The following is a 6,915-nucleotide window of genomic DNA, read 5'->3' as shown; positions in this document are numbered from 1 at the left end:
ACCTCTGCATGCGCCTGATGAATTTAGGCCTCTGCCACACCTCAGCCTGTGCACATCCTTGCACTTCTCTACCTGACAGTGCATATATGAGGGGAGTACAATACGCTTCACTACGCTTAAAAGTATTTTTTTAGAACAGCAGCAGGTGTGTACTTTTGGCTGTCCTCTCACAGTATCTAGGCACTTGAGAGTTTAACGGTACAAAATAGTACACTACTTAGATTTAGGTACCGTATGTGGTATGCACTTATGAGGGCAGAAAAATGCACTACAGTATGCTTAAAAAAAACGTATTTTTGCACAACACCATCAGTACACAACAGTGCTGCAGCACACAGTCGCTGTGTACTAAACACAAAATTGCACTCTCTTAAAGGCTATTAGGAATGGAATGCTGGGTATTATACCGTCTACAGACTAGAATAACCAGCAGACCATTTGTTGTGGAACAAAGACAGAGTTGCGCTGAAAAATGATTCTTCCATCCTCTGCTAAGGTTTCTCCAGCTGAGCAAGCTTGTTCAAATGTATGAGGCAACACACAGCTCTCTGCCCCTCTCTGTAATACAATGCTTTAGAAAGTGACTGGGAGGTTAATGGCTGCAGTAAAAATAATTTTCAGTGAAAAACGCACTGCTCTCTGGCCACCAGAACGCTGACGTGGCTAGGAGGTGAAACGCTGCTGGAAAAAGCTTTTCTGTGTAACACACAAAGCGCTGTCAGTCCTATCTCTCTGCAGTGAAAGGATGAAGTGACCAGCCAGAATATGGCTGTGATATATATAGGGCTGTGACATCACAGGGGTGACTGGCTGCTGATAGGCTGCATCCCAGATGTGATTGAGGGTCATTCCACCTACCCTTGTTCCTGCCTTCCCAGGATTCATTACCCCATGTCCTCACATGTGGATCCGCCATTTTAGATGCCCTAGAGCCTGGACTGCACTAAATGGAGTTTAATGAAGCATTTCACGTGATATTCGCTGCAATATTTGCTGCGAGGAATTCGGATTCGTCATATTCGATTCACTCATCTCTAATTATCAGCTGCTGAATTTGAGTTGTTCTTTTCTGTATGGCAACAGTGCTCTCTGCTTACATCTCTGCTTGTTGCGGGAACTGCACAGAGTAGAAGAGGTTTGCTATGGGGATTTGCTTCTACTCTGGACAGTTCCTGAGACAGGTGTAATCAGAGAGCACTTAGACAGAAAAAAACAACTCAACTTTAGCAGCTCAGCTACTTTTAAGAAGTAATTTACAAATCTGTTTAACTTTCTGGAGCTAGTTGATATATATAAAAAGTTTTTTCCTGAATAACCCCTTTAAAGGGGTACTCCGGTGGAAAACTTTTTTTTTTTTTTTAATCAACTGGTGCCAGAAAGTTGAACAGATTTGTAAATTAAAATAGAAGGGGATTGGAGAGGCTCTTTTTTACTTTTAGCTGCTGAAGAAAGGTCCTAAGGAGGACCTGAAACACATCGAGCCTTAACTACCACTACAAGTGCCACAATACCCAATTTTACCTCTCATAGACAAAGTACCAACGATCATCACTACTCCTGTTTCCTTCATTGGACAGGCACGTAGCACCTATCACGAGGACACAGCTTGGTCGTTACCTACAGAACAGCTGCAGTCCACACAAAAGGAGCCCACTAACATCACTGCCAAATCGGAGATGGCTGAGTCTCCAGGAGTGGGCCCTCTGTGCTAGAGCCGGGATCGCACCGAGACCAGCACACATCGAATCAAGGTACAAATTTTATCTTAAACATTTGCACATCAATCCGTGACTGTCTATTACATTTACCGCTGCTACGCTGTGAGATGGCAGAGTCTCCTGCAGCAGGCTCTCTGCCTAGGAGCCAGGATCAATTTTTGAACAAATGAAAGCTCACTTTACACTTACCTTGAAAGTTCATACAAACTACTATAAGTTGAATACAATTGCAACTTGTGCTGTTGCGCTCTGCATATAAAAAGAAAGTTTGGATTACTTGGATTACAGTATATCGGTATTTGTCAGAATCTGCACTAATATTTATTACATGCAATGAGAGAAGAGTGTATTCACTCGGACTACAATTAATTATACCAGGAGTAGAATTCTGAAGTCACTTGTATTATTGTGGACACTTTATACTAATTTATACCATTGTATTTACCGTATATTATTGTTTTTATTATTGTTTTTTTCCATTGCATATACACTGATTTTATCTTACACTATCTGTAGTCTAGCTCACATACAAGGGTGCTGTAGGTCACAGACCACTATAATATTTACTATTAATATAATTTTTTTCTATCAATTGTACATTAATAAATCAATTCTACAAATAAATTAATTTTATATCACATATTCACAGACCTTTGAGCCCCAATTTCTTTATCTATTGTAGATTTGTAAATGACTTCTGTTAAAAAATCTTCCAGTACTTATTAGCTGCTGAATACTACAGAGGAAATTCTTTTCTTTTTGGAAAACAAAGCTCTCTGCTGACATCATGACCACAGTGCTCTCTGCTGACACCTTTGCCCATTTTTAGAACTGTCCAGAGTAGGAGAAAATCCCCATAGAAAACATATGCTGCTCTGGACAGTTCCTAAAATGGGCAGAGATGTCAGCAGAGAGCACTATGGTCATGTTGTCAGCAGAGAGCTCTGTGTTCCAAAAAGAAAATAATTTCCTCTGTAATATTCAGCAGCTAATAAGTACTGGAAGGATTAAGATTTTTTTATAGAAGTAATTTACAAATCTGTTTAACTTTCTGGCACCAGTTAATTTGAAAAAAAGTTTTCCATCGGAGTACCCCTTTAAGGAGCCACTTCTGAGTTGTCTTGCCTGTGTGCCTAATATCATTGTCTTGCAGAAAGTTGAACCTTCGGTCCAGTCTGAGGTCCAGAGCACTCTGGATGAGTTTTTTTTGCAAACTCCAGACAGGCTTTTGTGTGGTTTTCTTTTTTACAAAGAAGTTTCTTCGCTGTCCTGATGGGGAAAGGCTGCAGTGAGGGTTGATATTTTGGAAGTTTCTATCATCTTCACACAGAATCTTTGGAGCTCAGCAATCAGGCTCTTGGTCACCTCATTATAATACATATATATTTTTTTTTACCAAGGCCATTCTCCCACGCTTACTTATTTCAGTGGGAAAGCCAGTTCTAGGAAAAGTCATGGTTGTTTCTAACTTCTTGCATTTAAGAATTATGGAGGCCACTGTGCTCTTGGGAACTTTCAGTGCAGAATAATTATTTTGTACCCTTCTCTAGAACTGTGAGCTCTACAGGCAGTTTTTTCCTCTTCATGTTTTTTTTCCCCTTCATTGTCAGCTGTGAGATCTTATATATACAGGGCTGTATCTTTCCAAATCCTGTCCAATCATCTGAATTTACCACAGGTGACTCCAACCAAGGTATAGAAACATCTCAGAGATGATCAAAAGAAATGGGAGAACCCCAGAACTTAATTTCAAGTGTCATAGCAAGGAGTCTGAATATTTACGCTCATGCTAAATTTTAGTTTTTCCTTTTTAATAAGCTAGGAAAAATTTCCAAAATTCCTAGTATTTTTTTTTTTTTTTTTTTTTTAAGCATAAGGCCTCATTATAGGAGATACACCCTATTTATAGTGTATTTATAGGGTTTATAGTGGTAGCCATCTGTGGAGGTTCAATAGGCAGCATTTAGGTGCACACTGCATTAGTGGTTTCTATATCTGGCAATTACCAAGTCCTATCAGCTGCATTGATATAGCCCAAGAGGTTAACCATTAAGAGACACACATTAAACTGACAGCTTAATGTCCACATATATATGTACAAGTGCATCCTTGTATGTCAATATCTGAGAATTCACTAATGTAATTAGTTAGTTCCACAGAGACTTACTGCATTTTTAAAATGATTCTTATACCTTGTTCCATTTTTAATAAAGATGAAAAGATTTGTTTGTTTTTTGTTGGCTCTAGTTGAGAATTTACATTGAAGAGGTTCACCCTAGAGGGTTGAGTTTGTTGATTTATGTACTGTAATCCCATAACCCCATATGACAGCCATCTAGTAATGCCAGCTTTGGCCAGCTAGTAATGCCTGCTTTGCATTTTCTTAGGCCACTCTAAGCAAGACATTAAGATGCCGTTCAGTTGGTGTAAAGTTGGCCTACCATCAGTGGGAAATTAAATGCATATGTAATGGTTAAAGGCAGACTACTGTCTGCCAACAATGAGGTCCGCTTCAAGTTTTCTTTTCATCCGTGGTCAATTGTAAATACTGGCTGATTTTAACAGATCATTTGCCACTGCAGAAACCATATGTTGTTTTTTTGTTATTGTTTTTTTTTTTTATTATTCCCTGATCAGTTAGTAGTTTGGCATGCTGCTGGCAAGAAACTTTGTAAAAACGAATGAATGGTCTGATTTAAAGAGGTATGTCCTGCGACAGAATATTTAAATGAAAACAAGGAAATACAATTCACAGTCTCAGACATCACTCAATCTCTGACAGTATGCAGATAACATATAATCAGAATGGTCACACAGAAAAAGTAAACCCTACATGCTTTTAGTAATCAGAAAATTACATTTAAAGTGTCCCTGTCATCAACAAAAACCTTTTTATATTATGTAGATATAACATTATAAGTATATTTGTAATATACATTGGTTAACACATTTGTATATTTTTGTCCCTACAGCTATTGCCTGTGTGTCTCTGTGAGGAGTCCAAATACAGGAAGTGAGGGTGGACAAGCGGGGCTCTGTGCAGTGAGGACAAGAAGGACTGTGTGCACTGAGGCTCTATGACAAGCTACTTACTAACACATCAGGATGATTGACAAGCCAGGAGCCTGCACAGAGTTCTTCTTGTCCCAAACGTACTTCCTGTATTTGGACTCCTCATAGAGACACACAGGCAATAGCTGCAGGAACAACATTTTTTCACCCAAAAATATACAAATTTTTTAATCAATGTATATTACAAATATACATATAATGGTATTATCTACATTATATCAAAAGTTTTTGATGACAACAGGTACACTTTAACCCCTTAATGACGCAGGACGTATATTTACGTCCTACGCCGGTCCCCGCGATATGATGCGGGATCGCGCCGCGATCCCGCATCATATCGCGTCGGTCCCGGCGCTCATCAACGGCCGGGACCCGCGGCTAATACCACACATCACCGATCGCGGCGATGTGTGGTATTAACCCTGTAGAAGCGGCGGTCAAAGCTGACCGCCGCTTCTAAAGTGAAAGTGAAAGTGACCCGGCTGCTCAGTCGGGCTGTTAGGGACCGCCGCACAGCTTACAGGACACCGGGAGGGCCCTTACCTGCCTCCTCGGTGTCCGATCGGCGAATGACTGCTCCGTGCCTGAGATCCAGGCAGGAGCAGTCAAGCGCCGATAACACTGATCACAGGCGTGTTAATACACGCCAGTGATCTGTGCAAGAGATCAGTGTGTGAAGTGTTATAGGTCCCTAATAAAAGTTTGAATCACCCCCCCTTTTACCATAAAAAAAATAAAACAGTGTAAAAAAAAATAAACATATGTGGTATCGCCACGTGCGTAAATGTCCGAACTATAAAAATATATCATTAATTAAACCGCACGGTCAATGGCGTACGCGCAAAAAAAATTCCAAAGTAAAAAAAAAAAGCGCATTTTTGGTCATTTTTTATACCATTAAAAAATTAATAAAAAGTGATCAAAAAGTCCGATCAAAACAAAAATGATACCGATAAAAACTTCAGATCACGGCGCAAAAAATGAGTCCTCATACCGCCCTGTACGTGGAAAAATAAAAAAGTTATAGGGGTAAGAAGATGACATTTTTTTAACGAATAAATTTTCCAGCATGTAGTTATGATTTTTTCCAGAAGTGCGACAAAATCAAACCTATATAAGTAGGGTATCATTTTAACCGTATGGACCTACAGAATAATGATAGGGTGTCATTTTTACCGAAATATGCACTGCGTAGAAACGGAAGCCACCAAAATTTACAAAATGGCGTTTTTCTTCGATTTTGTCGCACAATGATTTTTTTTTTCCGTTTCGCCATGCATTTTTGGGTAAAATGACTAATGTCACTGCAAAATAGAATTAGTGGCGCAAAAAATAAGCCATTATATGGATTTTTAGGTGGAAAATTGAAAGGGTTATGATTTTTAAAAGGTAAGGAGGAAAAAACGAAAGTGCAAAAACTGAAAAACCCTGAGTCCTTAAGGGGTTAAAAGAACATATCCACAGGACCACCAAGTGTTGGGGTGAGCTGACCACACATGCTCTTCACTGGAGTTATGGAAACAACAAAAAAGGTCAATTACATAAAGGATGACCATTTCAAGTTAACAGTATCACAAACAATGATAAACTAACATTCACTATAACTGCTAGAAAATTGTAAAAATAGCAATTGTGACATGTCAGGTGATCAAGAGCCATGAACAACATGTAGGAAGCAATGGAATCATTATAAAACCTAATAATGTCTTGGTAAATGGATTACTCAGCTATGAAAAAAGATAACAATGCCCAAATATCTTATATGGAAACATCTGAGTTCCAGCGACTTGCCAGATATTTTTTGTATATTTTATTTTCCATTTTGGGTGGGGCCATTATACAGACCTATTTAAGACATGGCTGACTCAAGAGCAGCAGTCATCGATCAAAGCATATATTGACATGACTATCTTGTGACAAAGTTCCAAAGATTAACGCACAGTATCTCTAGTACATGAAAAAAAGGTCAGTGCTAGCAGAGAATGAAAAAAACAGTAACATGTTTCGCATTATAAACTGTGCAGCGCTTACATGTAAGCAAAAGCAGTTCATTCCTTAGAAAAACAACTGGCAATGAATTATTCCCGTTCTAAGGTTTAGGCGTAAACTCAACATGGCGACAGAG

This window comes from Hyla sarda, chromosome 2 (assembly GCF_029499605.1).
Source record: "Hyla sarda isolate aHylSar1 chromosome 2, aHylSar1.hap1, whole genome shotgun sequence".
Classification (NCBI taxonomy): domain Eukaryota; kingdom Metazoa; phylum Chordata; class Amphibia; order Anura; family Hylidae; genus Hyla; species Hyla sarda.
The sequence above is the reverse complement of the archived record's forward strand: the minus strand, read 5'-3'. Positions refer to the sequence as shown.